The sequence below is a fragment of the Silurus aristotelis genome (genome assembly GCF_946808225.1).
Source record: "Silurus aristotelis genome assembly, chromosome: 1".
Lineage (NCBI taxonomy): Eukaryota > Metazoa > Chordata > Actinopteri > Siluriformes > Siluridae > Silurus > Silurus aristotelis.
The window spans coordinates 40,253,404-40,276,073 of NC_139574.1; the positions used below are offsets into that span (position 1 = coordinate 40,253,404).

At 36.7% G+C, this 22,670-nt stretch overlaps 1 protein-coding gene across 1 annotated transcript in view; it reads left to right on the plus strand.

The window, feature by feature from the left end:
• The window catches only part of LOC310724525 (eukaryotic translation initiation factor 4 gamma 3-like), a 367,925-nt gene that overhangs the window by 115,195 nt on the left and 230,060 nt on the right, over nt 1-22,670 (plus strand). The gene's annotated exons all lie outside the window — the stretch shown is intronic.

Sequence of the window (22,670 nt, forward strand, 5' to 3'; positions counted from 1 at the left end):
AATCATTCAGTTTTCATTGATGTTTATTTAGTGAATAATGCATTTAATAAACAATTGGTTTCACTCAGAATAACATTTTATTTTTTATTAGTAAAAATGTGTTTTTTATAAAACTCATCTGAAGCATATAGATAAAAATGCACCAGTTGGTTAAAAGAAAACATTTAAAAGAAAAACATTTCTTCCAGCTCATAAATCCTATAAAACATGCAGCATTAAACATCAACTTCCAGCAGATGAACATCTCATAATACTGTCTGGAAGTGAGAAATGTACAGGTTGTTTTTACTCCATACACATGAACTTACTTTGATCAGAAACACAATCATACTCCAAATCAATTAATCAATAAAGTCAATTAAAGAATCCCAAACTGCTGTGTGTCTTGTCCTCGCTATTAATGACGTCATTAGAGCTCCACTACTTCTAATTACCTGCTGTGACAGTGAGCTCTAATACACATCACACTGCCACCTACAGGTCATTTATGATTCTGCAACGTTCATAGAGTCACTCCGGTCAACTTCCGGTTCTCAACTCGGATTCACTCGCTTTATACACAGTTTACAGCCGTTTTTATCTTATTAATGACTGTAATATCGCTCTTCTCTCAGGAACAACAGAAAAGCTGTGAAGACATGATATTTAATCCGCTCTTTACTTCTGTAATGTGCGCATGCGCATAGTGCGGTTAAGTGAGACCGGGTTACGTCACAGACGGAGGGCGGGGCATCCCCCTGTGACGTCACAGTAAGGCAACGTCTATAATTGGGAACGCGTGTCTGTTTCTCTCATTTCCGAGGTTTTTGCTTGTGAGTAAAGAGGCATAAACATGGAGCTCTTCAGAAGGTTGAGAAAGTTTTTTCAAACCAGAAGAACAAAGAAAACTAAGCAGATTGCTGAAATGAAGGAGAAGCTGAAACACATGGAGAAAGTAGAGAAAGACTTGGATGCATTTTCTCTTCTAATGATAGAGAAGTTAACAGAAGAGAAAGAAGAGAAAGCCATTCTGCTACAGACGGTGCAAAAGCTGGAGGCTACTTTGGCTTTTGAGCGAAAGCAGCAGGAACAGGACATAACTGAGAGAAGCCAGAGCTGGGCGAGAGAACAAAAACAACTGGAGGAACGTGTTGCTCAGCTTGAATTTATTTTGGAGCAGACCACCATGGAGCTCCAGTCTTCCCTGGAAATCAATGAGGAACTGGATAAAACTGTAGAATGTAAAAGAGAGAGCTGGACGAGGAAACAAAAGAAAGTGGAGGAACATGTTGCTCAGCTTGAGGTCACTTTGGAACAGACCACCATGGAGCTCCAGGATACTCAGAATCACTGTGAGAAAGTAAAAAATAGTGCAGAGCAGGAGAAAGATCATTTGATCAGAGACAAAGAGCGACTGGAGGAACGTGTTGCTCAGTTTGAGCCCACGTTGGATTTTAAAGAAAAACAAGAGGACGAAAGAGAGAAAACTAAACATGACATAGAGGAGAGGAACAACTTACAGCTTCAGACCAACAGGGGGCTCCAGGATACCCAGAATCTCTGTGAGGAAGAAAAGAAGACTTCAGAGAATAAAACAGATCATTATATGAGGGTCCGAGAGCAATGGGAGGAAATTGTTGCTCAGCTGAGACAAGAAAACATTCAAAAGAAAAGGAGAAATAGAAAAAAAAGAAGACGACAAGAGAAACAGAGAGTCTGAACACTTTTACTACAGCGAGACACAATAAACACTATTAAATTAAATAAAGATTTTGAATTTCAATCATGTCTAATGTCTCTTCATCACAGAGAGCATTCAATGATGGCATTTTTTTTCTTGAAATCCACTTTAGTAAAGTCAGTGATGTTTGATGTCCTTAAAGAAAAGGAATTTGACAGAAACTGAAGTTGAGGTATTTTCCTGCAGCTTTAGTGCTTTGTTCATTTTGAGCTCTGAAAGCAATATAGCTGACAGTTAATGTGTCAAGTTAACTGTCAGCTATATTGCTTTCACTTAAACATCTGTACTTTATAATTAATCACATGGATTGGCACAAGAAAGTGGATGATCTTTCAGCAGTTATTCTGACAGGGTTAACACTGGATTCACCTCACAACACCTGAACACTACTGCTGGATGGAGCAGCGGGTGCGTGCACGAGCGGCGGTTGGTGAATGGAGGGTGGAGCCGGGGGGAAACGAGCGGTGAGAAGCAGATCTGTGGCTGATGGGACTAATCAGTATGTGTTCCTGTCTGATGAACTGTTCTGTATTGGTCCTGTTTACTTCAATAGTAAGGAATGTAGACCTGAGATCCTGATTATTGGTCTTTTATTACCCATAAGGCAGTGATTTTTACCCTTTTTTGAGGCGTGACTCATTGTTTACATGAAGAAAACACAGTGCATGTAGGGGTACGGCCTCAGGAGCCCTGCAGTAAGTGTGCTGTGTGCATGTGATTGATGAATGTGCAGGTAGAAATTCAACTGAAACTGCATTCAATCTGGTTGATTATCAAGCAAGTTATTTTTTAACTACATTTAAGTTCCCTGTTATAGGATAACTTGCAATTTTGTAAATTCCAACTTTATTTCCATTAATTCCTGTTAATACCGAAATATTCCTGATAATTCATATGGGAAGTTTCCAGTCTTGAAAATTCCTGCAACCACATTCCTAGGAAATACATGAGCTGTTCCTTGGTCTTGGGCACAGGGATGTTTTGCCTGCCGTTTTTTTTCTTTTAAGTTTTACATTGTTTTGATATCAGATGCCCCAAGAAATTGCAGTTTAGACACAGAAGCTTTGTGTATGTGAGGATCCTCTATAATTATTTGGAGAAAGAGTCTGGTGTTTAATGTCATACAGTGTGTCTGTGTTCTACATTACAGTGGGGTCTGAGGTTCGGTTCCCACCTGTGTTTTTCTTGTTCTGACTTCTGCTTCAAATTCATACATGTTCTATGAAAAGCAATTTACAGTAATTTTCTTTTCCCCCTTTTTCTTTTTCTGTCTTCTATTTGTTTCAGTGTTTCTTTGAGCATACAACATACAATACAATACAATACAATACAATACAATACAATACAATACAATACAATACAATACAGCTGTGAACCTACCTGTCATGATGAGTGTATTTGTAAATTATCCGCTAGGTGGCAGTATTGGCACACTTACCGGTAAGCTGTAGAAGAACTCATGTAGAAGTGATGATGTTACAGTGCAGTTGTTGCATGTGCAGACCTGTGATGGAGTAAAAGAGATGTTCCTCACTAAGAGTTTTCTACACTGAAGTAAGAAACATACAGAGAGAGAAGACAATTGTGTCTCGTTGTTGGTAAAGTATTTTATCTAAACAGTGTATTTTCAGTCTGTTGTAACGTTTGGTTTTTTTTCAGACTTTCCTGATGCCCCCAAACTGATTATGATGATGGTGACAGCATGATAACCAGCCACCGAGACGAAGCTGAGTGAGGTGAACCCCTCAAACTAACCCAGGAACAGAGAAGGAACTTTCTGACCACCTGCTGGTTTTGCACAAACAGAGTGAAGGTTTTTAAAGTAATATTTTTAAGGAGACAGAATTTTTTATGTTACAGATTTTTCTGGAACTGTGGAATCGAGTCATTTACCAGTGAATCTATGGATTCAGACTCAATTGAAAACCAGTGAATTTTGACATTAATAAACTCTTTTGAATCGAGTTCCTTGAACTGAATCTACGGAGTCGAAATTATCGAACCAAATCTTTTTTACTGAATGGACTGAAAAATGTAAATAAATCTATTGAATTAAATTGTTATTTTGTAATGTTTTGAATGGCAAACTGTTACTTTTGATGTTTTTTAACTAACTGAGGTTCTCAAAAGTTATATTTGAAGGTTAGATGTTATAAGGCTGCATTCTCACTAAACCTGCATCGATAGTTTTGATCAGTTTCACTTCTGTTCATGTAAAATTGGGTTTAAACAGAATTGGGTTTTGTCACATTTTCCCCTAAATTTTATTATGTGGATTTTAATACTTAGTTGGGAATTAAATGTCCAACACTTTAATAAAAGAAACAAAACACACACAAAATTCAAGTATTTAGTTTTTATTAGTATTACAACAAACATAGTAGAAATAGTAAAAAAAAAAAGTAAAAACTATGTATGGTGTGTGAATCTGCAAACCTGCCCAGAGCTTTGCAGATTCTCTCCAGTGCTGCCATTTCCTGTTCTTAAGTTCAGTATAAAGCGAGTAATGTTTCGTTTGGCGTTTCATTTTTTCTCCCATTTATTTCTCTTAGATTGCAAAGTTTCCTCCAGCTGAGCAACATGTTCCTTCATTCGCTCTCGTTCTCTCATCAAATTATTTATCTCGTGCTCTGCCCTCTTTTTCTCTTCCTCACAGTGGTTGAGGGAATCCTGGAGCTTCCTGGTGGTTTGGAGCTGTGAGGTGGTCATTTCCTTCATGTCTAGTTTGGCCTTCTTTTGTTCTTTCTCTATTTTCTTTCTCTCAAATTCCAACGCGACCTCAAATAGAGCAAGACGTGTCTCCACTCGCTCTCGGTCTGTCATCAATTCATTTTTCTCCTCCTCGCAATGATCCAGAGAATCCTGAAGCTCTCTGATGGTTTGAATCTGTAACTTGTTCAATTCCTCCATGTCGAGTTTGGTCTTTTTTTCTTTCTCTCTTTTCAAAGTGGCCTCAAGCTGAGCAACACGTTCCAGCAGTCGCTTTTGTTCTCTCACCCAGCTCTCTTTCTCACGTTCTACTGTTTTCTCCTGTTTCTCATGGAGTTTCAGGGAAGACTGGAGCTCGTTGCTGTTTTGGAGATGTGTGGAGTTTTTCTCAGTTATGTCCTGTTCCCACTGCTTTCTCTCAGCAGCCAAAGTAGCCTCCAGCTTTTGCACCGTCTGTAGCAGAACGGCTTTCTCTTCTTTCACTTCTGCTAACTTCTCTTTCATCAGATTAGAAAATGCATCCAAGTCTGTTACTACTTTCTCCATGTGTTCCAGCTCCTCCTTCATTTCAGCAATCTGCTCAGATTTCTTCTTTCTTCTGCTTTGAAAAATCTCTCTAAACCTTCTGAAGAGCACCATGTTTATGTCTCTGTACTTACACACAAACCTCGGAAATGAGAGAAACAGAGACGCTTTCCGACTTATAGATGTTGTCTTACTGTGACTTCACAGAAATATGCCCCGCCCTCCGTATGTGACGTCACGCGGGATCTCTCGCTGACACGCACACACTCACTACGCGCATGCGCACATTACAGAGGGAAAGCGCGGATAAAATATCATGGCGTCTTCACAACTTTTCTGTTGTTCCAGAGAGAAGAGCGATATTACAGTCATAAATAAGATAAAACGGCTGTAAACTGTGTATAAAGCGAGTGAAGGTCAGCGGGACTCCATGCTTTCTGAGGACGGACCGGGGCTAGCTTAGCATGCTAACTTCAGTAGATATCTCTGTTACATAATACATAGAGGTTTTTTAAGTCCAAACTGTCATTGATTCACATTCTGGTGATAATTGTATTTGATTGATGAGTGTTTAAACTACACTTATTACACAGAGCTCCATAGAGAAAGCAGCTAGTACGCGGTATTTGACAGTAAAGGGCCTGAGTTGAGAACCGGAAGTTGACCGGAGTGACTCTATGAATGTTGCAGAATCATAAATGACCAGTAGGTGGCAGTGTGATGTGTATTAGAGCTCACTGTCACAGCAGGTCATTAGAAGTAGTGGAGCTCTAATGACGTCATTAATAGCGAGGACAAGACACACAGCAGTTTGGGATTCTTTTATTGACTTTATTGATTAATTGATTTGGAGTATGATTGTGTTTCTGATCAAAGTAAGTTCATGTGTATGGAGTAAAAACAACCTGTACATTTCTCACTTCCAGACAGTATTATGAGATGTTCATCTGCTGGAAGTTCATGTTTAATGCTGCATGTTTTATAGGATTTATGAGCTGGAATAAATGTTTTACCTTTAAATGTTTTCTTTTAACCAACTGGTGCATTTTTATCTATATGTTTTAGATGAGTTTTATAAAAAAAACACATTTTTACTTATAAAAAATTAAAATGTTATTCTGAGTGAAACCAATTGTTTATTAAATGCATTATTCACTAAATAAACATCAATGAAAACTGGATGATTTGGTTTTATTGAATGTAAAAATATTAATTTGAGGATAATTGAACTTAATGAATCAAATAGTTTTGGATTAAATGAAGACTTTACTGAACTAAACAGCGCTGAATTCTCCTTTAAATCAACTTAAGTTTACTGAACTAAATACTGTTACTTATATGAAAATAAACCCGGTTTCTTGAACCCTGTTCGGTTTCAGCCCCACTTTTGGGCCTCACAGCTGAAAATGACCTTCCTGACTTTCAATGGTAAAAGTTCCTGACAACAGTGTGCTACATACACAATTTACATCTCTTTTGAAACAACAAACTTTGGGCTTTACATCATCCAAAGATGCTAAAGTTCCTTAGAAAAAAATGTGTACATGATAAAACATTATTTTTTAAATATATAAATACATGAATTCGGTCCTGAAACAATCCAGAATAGTGACGGGTTAAAAGTCACATGTGTAATGAGTTTATATTTTAACTTTGAAGAAAATACAATAAAAACGAGATTCCTATAAACATTATTCTGAGACTGTGTGTAGTCCTTTTCTCCCTTCGTCTGTTTGAGGAAAAGCAGCCTGATAACCAAATGTACTGAGAATAATAACATTCACACAATAAGCATAAGACTGGTATTTGAACATTAGAAAAACAGTAAAAGAAGAAAGTAATGAAAATAAAAGTAGCACAATGCTTCCTTCAGTGCCTCTGTGAATGATGGAGCACATCTGGACCTTCCTTTATCCTTCCATTCTACAAACAGCACATCCTCTTCTCTCAGCCAGTGATGAGGCCTCGAGGAGCTTTTTTCAGAAGCTTGTTGGTGATGGTTTGAGGGTTTGTGGACTGAATTTTCCCACATGCTCAGATGTTATTTTTTAGGAGATCTCTAAACAGTGCTGGACTTGTGTAGAAGTCGTCAACGAACAGTTTGTAGCCCATTTCCAACATCTTCTCATCAACAAGTGGCATGACAGATGGTCTACAGACTGGCTGGGGTGTAAAATCCTGATTCCACCTCTCTTTAGGTGTGTTGGGGGATACAACCAGTGAAGACTGGGATTTTCTGTCTCTCACTCTTACTGGTAGAGCTGAAACAGGTGCTGAGTTTGGAGACTGCTTGAACCTCTTTTCTGGTTGATGGCTGGTGTGTGGAACCCACTTCTCCTCAGAAGATTCAACTAAATGGCTGTTGGAGCTGCTATCATGGGCCCTCAACTGCTCAGTTGTATGAATGAGATGATTATAACATAACATAGGGAATTGTTCATTTAGTTATAATTTTTCCTATAAAACTTCATTATAATGAAAGTAATATCTAATAATGTGTTCGTAATAATAATAATAATAATAATAATAATAATAATAATAATAATAAATCTGATAATAATGTTAGCAACAGTGTAACAATAACTCAAAAAAGTCGGTTCTCTGGTTTCGGTTTAATTGAGTCTGAATCGAAAGATTCACTGGTAAATGACTCGATTCCACAGTTCTAACAAAATCTGTAACATGAATAATAAACTCCTTAAAAATATTTCTTTCAGCAGTCTCACTCAAGAAAAAGAAACTTCCTTCCAAAGAAAGTTCCTTCTCTGTTCCTGGGTTAAGTTCACTCAACTTTTATTCATGTGTTGAAATTATTGAGCCACTGTTCTGAATCCATTAATGAGCATTTCAAATCTTTAGTTAAGGCAACTGAAAAACCTATTGGTAAAACATCATTTTTCATGTTTTCACAGCAATAGATCTAGTCTCATTAACATAAAATAGTCATTTTTCTTCAACAGAACTGTGAGTTTACTGGACTTTGGTTTGACAAGTAGTTCTGAAAATCTAACCAGATTTTTACATGAAATTCAAACTCTCAGCATTTATTTTTTAAACAGAAACACTGCATCTAAAAACACAGACATGAAGAATTCTCTTGCAAAGATATAAAAACAGTAGACAAGAAAAACCTTCACATATACACAGCTCACACAAACAGGCGCAAACTTCTGTCTGCACAGACCCACATCCTCCAGCCAAAATAGTACAAATAACTCTCCTTGTCATCAGATATATTCATTACAAGAACAAGTGTACATGAATAATTCACAATAAGCCATGTTAAACTTTACATTCAACTGTTCAAAAACTGTCTTCAATTCCCAATCATAGTAAAAAACAAGGAAAGAGGAAGCAGTACAAGCGAACAAGAAAACAATCAGTTTAAAAAGATTTCAAGAATCCCAATTTCCCATTTAAAACAATGAGATCTAAAAACAACAATGCTCTTAAACTTTAAACCAGTACAACCATTAAACAGTAGCAAAATGGAAAAAAGCTTTTGTTTGTTTTCTGTCTTATCGCAGCCACTTGGTCTTTAAAGAGTGAACTTTTGCTTTAACGAAACAGGCTTTAACGAAAGACACGTTACACACGGTGTAACGGGTCAAATATGTTGCGCTTCTATAAGGAGCAGAGCGGTATTTTGGGAATAGCCTGCCGGTATTCTTCCACTATTACTGTGTGTGTGCGTGTGAGACTGAGGAATATGTCCTTATTCATTTCTGATGCTCATTTCTAAGTTTCTTTGACTAACCCGTAACGCTGTTGCAAACAAAAATAAAAAAGCAGGAGTTTTGGAAACCTTTTGGAGACGTTAAATGGCAAATTTGCCCCCCCTTGTGTTTGAGATATTAGGGTTCGTCGACATAACAGAATCGACATAACCGATTAAAAAATGCTAAGACAAAGCGAGAATTTGGCGGTTCCACTTCAAAAACGTCGACTTAATAGGGTTGGCGAGTTCACCGAGGTCGAGATAAGTGGGTTCCACTGTATTAATAAAATTGAAATAAAATTAAAGACAAAAAGGAAATCTTGTAATGACTTTAAAATGCTGGAGTAAAACAACACAAATGCTTTTAAACTGTTGGAAAAATACAAAAATGTTTGTAAGTGCTGGAGTAAAAAAATGTTCTCAAAGTGCCAGAACAACAATCTTAATGCTGCAGCAAGAAACAAGCAGAGTTTCAACACATGCACAAGAACAGTCAAGTATTACAGCTGTTATAAACGAAACTTAACAGTCATAAAACCTTTCACTAAAACTCAAAACTGACTTTGGCCTATGTTGCACTGTTATACAGCTACTAAACAAACAGGAACAAATCAGTACTTGCACTTTTGATCAGCCATATGAACTGCAGCTACTTCAACTTGAACAGTTTGTTGTTGAAGGACTGGACTCTTCAGAGCACTGGGGGTCAAGGCCAATAAACACTTTCTGAACAGTTACAAACGTGTATTTTAGTTCTTTAGGAGAGCGAAGGATTTTGATGGCATAAATCAAGTCAAATAGAAGAACAACAGCTGTAGGGACGTCTTGCACATTATCCAGCACAACTTGCTCCTCTAAAACCACAGACAGGCACCTTACATTTGGGTTTGAATGGATGGTGGCAACGTCATCTTCAACGACAGTTAAGACCCCCTTCATCATCCCTTTTGTGTGAGTGTCTTCTGGGTCTGTGTCCTGCAGTAAAAAGCAGCAAAAAGACAGAATTGTAACCCATAATTTATTGTTATTAAGAGATTTTTATATTGTTTGAGATAGGTCACCCAAAAATCACACATGCTGCAATTTTCCATTGTGTTTGCTTGGATATACACCATGTTGCCAAAAGTATTTGGACACTCCCTTCTAATAAACAGGTTTCACTACTTTAGTGATTTCCATGAGTACAAATCTTAATGTTTAAGCATATAATTATATTTGATGGAATTGTGTGCTTCTAATTTTATAGCGAGAGTTTGAACAGGACCCTTTTCTACTCTAAAATAGCAATGCTGCTGTGTATGGAAAGGTTTAAAAAAGAAATCACTGATTCAGTCAGTGTGGAAGAACTTGACTGGTCTGCAGAAAGCCAAGGTTTAATCCCAGATGAATATCTCTGGTGGGACTTTAAATGCAGACCCTGAGCCAAAAACATCACCAAACACCATTGAGTTGTACTTACACTATATGGACAAAAGTATTGGGACACATCCGTTCTTTGGAACAGAAAAAAGGCACTTCCAAAACTGTGGCAACAAAGATGAAAATATAATTCATGTATTTACAAATTGTATTTCCATCTCTGTTGCAACAGATTTGGAAGTGTCTAAATGGACTACCCATATGTACAAGTCATTGGTGTTTGGTTTGAGTTTTTGTCTTAAGGTCTGCATTTAAAGTCACACCAGAGATGTTCAGCTGGGATTAGGACTTGGCTTTATGGAGACCAGTCAAGTTCTTCCACACTGACTGAATCAATCATTTCCTTTTGAACCTTTCCTTATACACAGAGGCATTTTCATGTTAGAATAGAAAAGGGGGTGTCCCAATACTTTTGGCAATATAGTGTAACACTTAATTTGTGCTCTCAGACTCATTACTGATAAATATTCAACTAGGATTAGTCAATAAATACATTTTTGCCAACACTTTGCCTCCTCCATTCTACTCTTTCCCCTGACGTTTAGCTTATAGAACAGTTATCAGATTAGTTTCAGACACCAGACAAAACTGTTTTCTCTTTACAGGATCTGTACCTTAGGTATAAGAGAATCTGCTGATTAACAGGAACTTAAGTCTTAAGTCTTAAGACTTTTCCCTCATAAACAAAGGTAGACCTTTTGAGAGCTCTAGATTTTCTTTGGGCAGCACATCAGAAGCCTGAAAGACAGAAAAAGTTCAAACCTTCAGATTCATGGCTACTGAAAGTTGAAAGGTCGCTGGTTGTCAGCTCGCAATCTTTAAAAGGACAATTGATCGTGTCATGACCTCCTCAACGATTTCTGAGATGGTTTCAAAACTGTGGTATTTAAACTCGTACACCTTCACCACTCCACTGCTCTCCCTCTCATCCACACACGTCTACTGACTTTCATTCCCCTTCTCTCCAGGATGCACCTCTACGTCTCCAAACACTTCTCAACCTGCTCCCTACTCTCACCACGAATCGGTGAAATGGAACTGACCAGCTGGCAGAGGATTCTCTCTGGTCTTTAAGCCTTCATCTAACGCAAATCAAGCACAGATTTATCCAAAAAGAAAGATTCATTCTCTATTTAGCATTTGTAATTAGCATTAGGTGTATGACTGTGTATCATATGGCTTTCGTATGATTCTTTGAGTTAAATACCAGAGATTCTATTAACTCCTTCCACAACACACAACCCATTTAAATACAGTTTATTGTAATAACTACAAATTACACAAAAATCCTGCATTTTGAAAACATTTCATTCAGATTTTACAAAGTGAACTGAACATGACCTTCAAATGAAGCACGTTAGCTGTCTAAGCTCAATGCAAAATATAATTACATTCCTTAAAATAGTCTTCCCAAAACACCGTTACATTATACGTTAAGCATTTGTGTAATATATTTAGGTTATTTTCGATAATAAAACTACAAGAAAGTTTGCGTGAACCAGAGAACATCCAGCCCCTTCTAAAATGCAGTTAATGAGGGGAAATCCTGTGCAAAATGCTACGGAAACAGACTGCGCATGCGCAATGACAGGAAGTGAAACGCTTTTCCCAACTTAATTGTTCATTTTCATTGGACAAAATAGTAGTAAACATGCAGTTAAATCTTTTTTATGAGTAAACTCAACACTGTGTTGTGTACATTGTATATCAAGTACATACTTTTGTAGTAGTATGAAATCAGGAAGAGGGCAAACACTTTCTCACACCACTGTGTATATTTATTTGCATGTTTTCACACTTTAAAAGTTAGGAAAGTCATTTTCAGCTGTGAGGCCCAAAAGTGGGGCTGAAACCGAACAGGGTTCAAGAAACCGGGTTTATTTTCATATAAGTAACAGTATTTAGTTCAGTAAACTTAAGTTGATTTAAAGGAGAATTCAGTGCTGTTTAGTTCAGTAACGTCTTCATTTAATCCAAAACTATTCGATTCATTAAGTTCAATTATCCTCAAATTAATATTTTTACATTCAATAAAAACAAATCATCCAGTTTTCATTGATGTTTATTTAGTGAATAATGCATTTAATAAACAATTAGTTTCACTCAGAATAACATTTTATTTTTTAATAAGTAGTAAAAATTTGTTTTTTATAAAACTCATCTGAAGCATATAGATAAAAATGCAAAAGTTGGTCAAAAGAAAACATTTAAAAGTAAAACATTTCTTCCAGCTCATAAATTCTATAAAACATGCAGCATTAAACATGAACTTCCAGCAGATGAACATCTCATAATACTGTCTGGAAGTGAGAAATGTACAGGTTGTTTTTACTCCATACACATGAACTTACTTTGATCAGAAACACAATCATACTCCAAATCAATTAATCAATAAAGTCAATAAAAGAATCCCAAACTGCTGTGTGTCTTGTCCTCGCTATTAATGACGTCATTAGAGCTCCACTACTTCTAATGACCTGCTGTGACAGTGAGCTCTAATACACATCACACTGCCACCTACTGGTCAACATTCATAGAGTCACTCCGGTCAACTTCCGGTTCTCAACTCAGACCCAGTTTACTGTCAAATACCGCGTACTAACTGCTTTCTCTATGGAGCTCTATGTAATGTGTAGTTTAAACTTATTAATCAAATACAATTATCACCAGAATGTGAATAAAAGACAGTTTGGACTTTAAAAACCTCTATGTATTATGTAACAGAGATATCTACTGAAGCTAGCCCCGGTCCGTCCTCAGAGAGCATGGAGTCCCGCTGACCTTCACTCGCTTTATACACAGTTTACAGCCGTTTTTATCTTATTTATGACTGTAATATCGCTCTTCTCTCAGGAACAACAGAATAGTTGTAAAGACACCATCATACTCTAGCTGTGCTTTCTCTCTGTAATCTGCGCATGCGCGTGTGTGTGTGTGTGTGAGAGAGAGAAAATATACTTGTGTGACGTCACAGGCGGTGGATCAGGACACGTCTATATAAGCCAGAACGCGCCTCTGTTTCGCATTTGTGAATTTGCTAATTGTAAGTTAGGAGACATAAAAATGAAGCTCTTCAGAAGTTTTAAAGAAATATTTCAAAGCTGGAGACAAATAAAATATAAAAAGCTTGCTGAAGAGGAGGATGAGGAAGTTGATGAAAGAAATGAGAGAAATGCCATACATCTCCAGAGCTGGTTGAAAGAAAAAGAACAACTGGAGGAACGTGTTGCTCAGCTTGAGTTCAGTTTGGAACTGACCACCATGAAGCTTCAGTCTTCCATGAAAATCCATGATGAACTGCAGAAAACTGTGGAACTTGTGAAAGACAGCTGGGTGAGAGAACAAAAGAAAGTGGAAGAACATGTTGCTCAGCTTGAGGCCACTTTGAAACAGACCACCATGGAGCTCCAGTTTTACTTCAAAAACTATAAGGAACTGAAGAAAACTGTAGAATGTGAGAGAGAGAGAGCTGGGCAAGTGAACAAAAAAAAGCGGAGGAACATGTTGCTGAGCTTTAGGTCACTTTAGAACGGACCACCATGAAGCTCCAGGATACTCAGAATCACTGTGAGAAAGAGAAGAAGCCTTCAGAGAATTAGACTGATTATTATATGATCTTTTAGACAATTTAATATTATTAAAAAAATATCTTGCTTTGTAAAAGATCAACATCACATTTAACTAGACAACAAAACACCATTAATAATATTTGTAGAGAATTAAGTAAAAATTAAGTCCTAACATGGCCACTAGAGGGCAGTGTGAGACTGACATCTGACCAGCAACTGCAGTTATTATTATTATTATTATTATTATTATTATTATTATTATTATTATTATTATTATTATTATTATTATTAATATTATCATCATTATTATTATTATTATTATTTTTATAATTATTATAATTGTTGTTGTTGTTTTGGTGGGGTTTATGAATGTTCCATGCTTTGATCAGCAAGATCAGTCCAGTCCAGTTTTATAATATGTATAAGATGAGGGTGTGCTGATTGTATAACACTCAAATAACATTGTTTAATGAAACCAATTATTTGGAATTTAATCATTTTATCTTTTTGGGTTTCATATATGTGTAAATTTGCAAATAATAATATTAAAAATTAATCATTATGAAAAAAAGGTATATGTGTAAATGTAGATCTTTAGGTACTGAAGCACCTCAGTGCAATAAAGTATTACATTCTAAAGTCCAGCAAACTCGACATGGGAGTCAATTCCTTGTAGCATTTTCTTGAACTTGGTTTGCAGGAAAAAAACTGGTTTTGTTGAAATAACAGGTAAACAGATCATAACTGGATAAATAACTAATGAATAAATGCTTCATCCAGCTCATTAACATGCAAACTGATGATGAGTTCCATCACCTGCTGTATGAACCTGAACAGAATCCACATTGTATTTCTAGTTGGAGATGCTGAGATTCTCTTTTTATTGAAATCTTTTGATTAAAACAGCAGGATGAGTTACTAAAGCTGAGCTTTTCCTCTCACTGAGACGTGAATTCTGTAGCACTGTAGAACAGAATTCTGTAGAACTTTCTTGGAGGAGTCTCCCCCGTGTGGGTGGAGGAGGAACTGCTACAGTTTGGAGCCTGATTTGAGGTCAGATCAAGTTGAGTTCTAACAGTAAGTTTAATGTTCTAACACAGGGATGTCAAACTCAATTGCACAGGGGGCCAAAACTCAAAGCACACTTTAGGTCGTGTGCTGAACAGGATAAACATTTATTAAACACACTAAAACAAAATTTTTTTTAAACATAAATATGAATAAAAACAGACAGGAATATTATTCCAGAATAAATAAAATTAAACTTTAAATAACTTAAAATATTTTGCTCTCCATAAAAATATCTCCAGTCAAACTCAAGACGTCTCACAGCTTCATCATGCAGCTCTTCAGAAACTGTCCTCAGTAAATAACCGGCTGATGTGCCTCTGATTTCTCCTCTGTTTTCACACCAGCTTCACTTTGTGATTTTGCTCTGGTGAAAAACGTCTGCTGAAATGCCAGATTCTTCTTTAAATCTTCTACTTTCTGTATCTTCTACTCTGCATTCAGGTTTTTCAGCTTTTCCTGATGTTTTGTCTCGTAGTGCGTCTTAGATTCAATTCTTTAATTACAGCCACATTCGCTCCACATATAATACACACGTGTTTACCGGCAGTTAAAAAAAGTTACTGATTCTCTCTCCAAAAGTAGCATCATATTTAACCAATAAAATAAACAAGGCTAAAATAAGAATGAAGGATAAGAACTTCGTCCAATGTGGAGTGGTTTTTGATTGTTGTCAATCAATCCATTTTAAAGGAAAGAACACTATGTACAAATAAAATCTCCACAAATTTAAACCTATTTTGTAATGACACTGAATTGAGATAAAAAAATTTAAATAAAAATCTGTGTGACATGAACTGCCTCAAATTTATTGTCCACTGAAATCCCACCCTCCCTCCATCTTCTACGCCGGCTCCAACAGTTCAACACACTCCCTCCATCCTGCACAGGGCCGGCCCTGGTCAATTTTCTGCCCTGGGCAAGATTTTACTTGGTGCCACTTCCCTCACAGCCCATTCACCAATAATCATTGTGTTCAAACATTCATAACCTTATTTTAAATTGTTTCCAGTGAAACTATAAAATATAGGTGCTGTCTGGGTCACATTATAAATGAAACACAAACAGTAAGAATAATTACATCTGGTCTTCCTGCACATAAATGTCTTTATTTAAACACTTCTTTATCATACAGTACTGTTTAATCTTCCTCTTCATTTTAAAAAGTGTTCGATGTCCAGTAGGTGGCAGTAATGTTATACTAAACTTTAGCTCCTTCTAGCGGTATCACGATGAATTACACTGTACTACACTTTTAAAGTGAATTTTACATAAAATGTTACTTTTTTTAAATAAGCCAAGTTATAAACAAACATTACCAAATTAGTACGGTGGCTGAGAAGTGCAAAACACATTAACAAATCCGAAAACAAAATAACAAATGCAAAAACAAAACAAATCCAAAAACAAAATAAATGCAAAAACAAATGAACAAATCTGAAGACAAAATAACAAATCCGAAAACAAATCAACAAATTCAAAAACAAATTAACAAATCCAAAAACACAACGACAAGTCAGACAAACCTGGAAAAGGTAGGTATCGTTTGTGAATGTAAACTTACCGATCATTGGACGAGACACCTGTCATTCACCTGTATATCTTGACTGACAGGTGTCTTGTCCAATGATCTGTAAACAAATATATAATATATAATATAAAATATTTTATATGATCAAAAGTAATATTTCAGATTGAATCCCAGTGGAAACGCAACTGATCCGAAGCTGCTGCTTTTTCAGCTGATACACAGTGTGTGGTCAAAAGTATTTGGACACCGGTCTTTTCAAGCCAGATGTGGTTCATAAATTCACCTAAAATGCACTTTATGACTTTTATCTGAAAGGAATATTCACATTTACTATTATTTATACAACACCATGTCACTATTAGGGTTTATTAGAAGATTACACACAGCAGTAGTATTTGAGTGATGTAGTGGTGAAGCTCTAGAAGTTTTTTGTGTATAAGTGCAATATAAATAAATGAAATTCAAGTTAAATAAAGCTGATTATTATTAATGTAATAAACTAAATGATCCAGAAAAGACGAGTACAGATTTAATAACATTTATTTTGTCCAAAAATGTTTTTATAAAATTCACTATTTATGCTGAGAACCTGCGTGAAGGTCGTACTAAATTTATTAAATGTACCATTTACATGTTAAAACTCAATCAAACTTACACTAAGAACTCAACTTGATCTGACCTCAAATCAGCTCTAAATTGTAGCAGTTCCTCCTCCATCCACACGGGGGAGACTCCTCAACTTGATATAACTAGACAACAAAAACGATTAATAATATTTGTACATATTTAAGTAAAAAGAAAGTCCTGACAGAGCCACTAGAGGGCAGTGTAAGACTGAAATCTGACCAACTGCAGTTATTATTACTATTATTATTATTATTATTATTAATATTATCATTAATATTAATAATTATATTATAGCTGAATTTTTGTGATATAAATAAATGAAACAGAAGTTAAATGAAGCTGATTAAAATTAATATAATAAATAATGTAGAAATAACGAGTACAGATTTAATAACATTTAAACAATTTATTTTGTCAAAAGGTTTTTATAAAATCCAGGTTTTATGTTGAGAAACTGCATGAAGTTAGTATTAAATTTATTAAAAATCATCCACATGCAAGAACTCAATCAAACATGTTAGAATAAAATGTAAACTTGATTAAATCTCAAATCAGACTCTGAACTGTACGAATGCTATTTGTTCTGTTATTGAACTAGAAACAGTGAATGTTGAGATGTTTGGGAACTGATTATTGTCTGTATATATGCAGGTCAGGGGTTTTTTATGCTGGAACACCGTTCATTACAATGAGACGATGATGTAAGATGACGAGCCAAACCACGGAGACGAAGCTGAGTGAGGTGAATCCCTCAAACTAACCCAGGAACAGAGAAGGAACTTTCTGACCAGCTGCTGGTTTTGCACAAACAGAACAAACGTTTCTTTTTCTTGAGTGAGACTGCTGAAAGAAATATTTTTAAGGAGACAGAATGTTTTATGTTACAGATTTTGTTAGAACTGTGTAATCGAGTCATTTACCATTGAATCTTTCGATTCAGACTCAATTAAACCGAAACCAGTGAACCGACTCTTCTGGACCTTATTATTTTTAAATGAATTTATTGATCCGAACTCTTTTGAACCGAGTGACTTGAACTGAATCTACAGAGTAGAAATTAATGAACCAAACAAAACTGAATGGATTGAGTTATTAAAATTAATTTATTTAATTAAATTATTTTGTAATGTTTTGAATGCCAAAGTGTTTTTTCTGATGTTTTTAACTAACTGAGGTTGTTAAAAGTTTTATTTTAACAGTAGATGTTATAAGGCTGCATTCTAACTAAACTTTACATTTTTAGTTAGGATTTAAATGAAGTCCAACACTTTAATAAAAGAAACAAAAAACAACAAAATGTGAATTATTAAATTTTTTATTAAACATTACAATAATTATAGATTTTTACTTTATTATATGTAAGACATGTGCTCACATGCTGAATCTAAACCTGCCCAGAGCTTTACAGATTTTTGCTCTCCAGTGCTGCCATTTTCTGTTCCTCAGGAATTATTGAGGAAGTTGTAAGGATGGTCAGATCTTTCCATGAGGTCAGACCCTGAGAACTGCCATGCAACAGAACAATAAACTTTCTAATCTGAGGAGAAGATCTCTTTAATTTGAGGAGAGGAAGACATCTGTTCAGCAGCCCTCTCACCCATCCTTGAGCCCCCTCTTTTCCTCCTGGGGATATGACCGGGTCATGGAAAGATGATTAAGAAGTTCCTGGAATTCAAGCTACTATACTTGCATACTGCAGTTATTATAATTTAAGAATGTATGAATTTTAACTTTACATGTTTGGTATCATTTTAAAGGTCTCAGTGTGATTGGAAATATGATCTCAGTACAATATCAGTAGAACAGACCAAAAATAAAGATCTCAGGTTTGGGGAAAATTCTGTCCTACTGATGTGAGATTTGTCCCGGAGAAGATCTTTATCAGGTGTTAGTTTTTTGTTTGTTTTTATATTTTTTACCACAGGAGGTTTTTGGTTTTTAGGTCACCTCCGGTCCTAACTAACTAATGTAGTGTCTTAAACGTATAGTATCTTAAATGTGTAATATCTAAAAGCCTTAACTCATATAATTCTACAAATGGTGATAGTCCTGGAAAGGCCAAAGTTAATTACTGAACCATCTGGCCAGATGTTTTCCTTTAAGCCAAATGTATGAAAGGCCCATAGTGCTTATCTTATGAGCCGTGACTGGGAAAATGAGACGGGTGGTCGTCCTTAAATCAGTATAAGCCGAAGTATAAAATATGATCCAGGATGCATGTCCTCTTGGGAAAAGACCTCTGACCCGTTCTCACTGTATGTTAAGATGAATGGTCTGGGAAAGTGAGCGCTGGTACATTTGAGATATATTAAATCTGGACAAAGACAGGTTTTCTCTTTAATATAAACATTATTGCACAGTAGGCTCATATACATCTGTTATACATTAAGAGGCGGACCCAGAGAATGATCAGAATATATAATGAGTGTGCAGCCATGGATCGGGAGTCAGACTTTGAATCAGAGCGTGCTGACTCCAGGCTTGACCGGAAGGCCTGTAAAGATGCTATATTTCTGTGCTGAATAAAAATCATTATTTACACGAAATAACTGCGTCTACGGAGATTCCTTCCAACCGACAGCTACACTCCATCAAGACGACGAAATACACAACATTTCCTGGCGTCACGAATCCTGGGCGGTTTGCGGCCTTCTCAGCTTCGCGGGTTCTACTGCTCCCTGATCTGTCCGGCCGGCTGAAACGGTGAGCGTTTGGGGTTCCGTTTATCTGCTGTTGGGTCGCACCGTTAAAGGCCTGTGTGTGGGTTATTGGGTTGTTGAGTGTTGTGTTGTGATTGTCGGTTTGGGTGGCTCTCCGTTCTAAATTTTTTGCACTGCTGGGCAGCGCAAAAGGGGGGATTTGACTGTAATAATGCTTTGAAGGAAAATTAAACGTTGAATTACAATAGAAAAGAAGTGAAGTAAAAAGTTCAAGAAAAAAAAAAGGAACAGGAATAAAGAGAGAAGTGAAGAAAATAAGAGTTGAAGCTAAAGTAAAAAGTAAAAGGTGAATGACTCTGAGAAAGAGTTAAATATGGTAAAAAGTTGAGGAAATAAAGGAAAACAGGAATATAAAGGTTGAAATAAAAAGGGAAAAGTAAGAATAAGGTTTAAAGAAGAAGCCGCAAGATTTGGACAAAAACCCTCAGGGAGGTGACATTTAAGTCAGGCCACAAAACCTGGGCATTCACTAGGTGGATTTCAGGTCAGTTCTGGGAACTGGATGATGCAGAATTAAAATTCAATTGAAGTTCCCACTCTGACTAATTAGCTGACGAGCTAGGTGATGATGCAACTGTCATTTGAATTTCTGCATATCAATAAGGTAGCAAAAAATTGAATAAAGGAAGGAAATAAAGAGAAAATAGAATAAAGGTGCGGCAAAATAGCATGCTATAAGTTTGTATGACTGAGTCGACTATAGTGTATGTGGGATTTGTGTGTGTGTTGAGGAAAACGTGTGTGCGCTTTGAGGAAAATAAATAAAGGGGAACTAAGTGTGTGTTTGTGTTTGCGCGTGTGCGCTCAGCTGCGAGTGAAGTCCCTCTTTCTCCGCTGTGGACGGGACCCCCTCCTCTCCCTCCTCTCTCTCTCTCTCTCTGAGTGTGTGTATGTGCGTTTAGCTAAAAGGGACCCCCTCCCCTCCCGCTCTGTGTCTAAATTTTTGTGTGTAAGGCTGCAGCCGTGTGTGTGTGTGTGTGTGTGTGTGTGAGATACGTTTTAGTAACTATAAGGATAATATTTGTCTTCTATTAAGAATAAAACAATGAGCCTCATTACATGAGAGGACTGAATCTGTTAAAACTTATGAGCTTCCTTCGGAAGACCTTTTTTTGTTAAATAACAAAAGAAAAGATAAAAACAATGAGCCTTTTTGGGAAAATATTTTATGGCCAAATAAACTTTATGAGCCTCTAAAGAGGACCTAAATACGAAGTCAAAGCCCCTTAATACTGAATGAATAAAGATATCCCTACAGTGAGACAAAACACTCCCCTGCCCTGAATGAATTATATAATTCCCGAAAAAGGACATTTTCAAGTAGAGAAATTAATGAGGGTGTGTGTGTGCGTGTGTGTATGAGCAACTATTATAATAAAGTGATTATTGTATATGTATATGTATTGTTTGTGAGTAATACTGATTGATGAAAAGTTGGGGTGATTATTAAAGTAAAATAAATTAAAGTTTAAGCAATAATGATGGTTAGAGGTTAGAAGGAGATAAGCAATCTGTAGAGTATAAAATCCTGGCTGTTAATGGATGTTGTGTGTGTGTGTGTGGAGCATGTGGTACTAAGGCCCTGTCTGTTTTCTCTGTGTGATTTGTGGTACGTGGAACTGCTGTCCAGAACGACAAATGAATAGAGGCCCACGACCGGAGCAACATGATCAACGCATGGCTCCTGTTTGACTGAGGCTAGTGCTGTTTTATCCACAAAAATTTTATGTATTTGGATGTGTATGTGAACATATGTGTGCGTATTCAAAAATATAAATTTTTACTGTGCCGTTTAATCTCTCTACTTGAGAAGTATCGCAGTAAATTACAATTTGTGTGTGATCTTTGTGCTAAGCAGTTTAAAGGAGACTTGGCAACGGACTGATCAGTCGTGGTATTTAACTAGTTAATTATTTGATTTGTACTCGGTCAAGGGTTGTTGTCGTAAGATCTACAATTTATCTGTGGGTTTTTTGCTGAAGTCAGTTTTAAGTAATCCTAATTTGGTAGTTGGTATCAATTTATGCGTACAAAAATACAGACAGTTGTAATAATGTCGAAAATAATTACTCCTGTAGATGTGGTATGCGATCAAGTTTTTGTGCAGAGAGGTTATAAGCAGGTGGGGACTTCCGGATCGAATATCCTCAGATAATGGTAAAGAATTTGTGGATAAAACAGTCAAATTAATCTTACAAAAGTTGGGAATTAAACAGCGTCTTGGAGCAGTGTACCACCCACAAAGTCAAGGAATGTGTGAAAGGATGAATGGTGTTTTAAAGAATCGCATAGTTAAGATCTGTCAGCATACGGGTTTAAATTGGGTAGCAGCGCTTCTGTTGGCACTGATGGCGTGTCGATCAAGTGAGCTGCGTGATTTGCATATGACACCTCATGAGTTGCTAACGGGAAGACGGATGCCGACTCCTTGTTTGCGTACCAGTGGGAAAGGTCCAAGTCTAGCACTTTTGGAAGACGAAATGCGAACTTATGTAACATATATGGTCAGCTTACATAAAAAGATATCCACATATGTTTTTGACAGGCAGAGGAAAGACGAGGCGCAGCAGAAACTTGATGAGCAAAAGAGCACCACAGTGCAACCCGGAGACAAGGTGTTTGTGAAAGTGTTTAGAAGAAAGTGGTATAACGAACGTCGGGAAGGACCATTTGAAGTGGTCCGCAGTACTGGAACAGCGGTCCAGGTCAAAGGGTCTCCAACGTGGTATCATTTATCACATTGTGTTAAAGCACCAAAAGAGGAGATAACGTGTTCCCAGAGTCAAGATGTTGAAGGTTCAAGAGAATTGGAAGAAGGTATGGGTGAGCATGCAGCAGAAGAAGAGATGCATGACAATAACCAGAGTCAAATCCCAGAAGGGGAGGTTGTCCGTGATATGGGCAATGTTGATGATGCTGTGTACGCTTTTGATGATGCCAGAAATGACAGTACAGTTAACGAACAGGAAAGAACATTTGAGGACATTGATTTCCAGCAGGTTCCCGAATCAGCAGAGCCGGTGGCGGTGGAGAGAAATGCGTCACAGGATAAGAAGGACTGTAA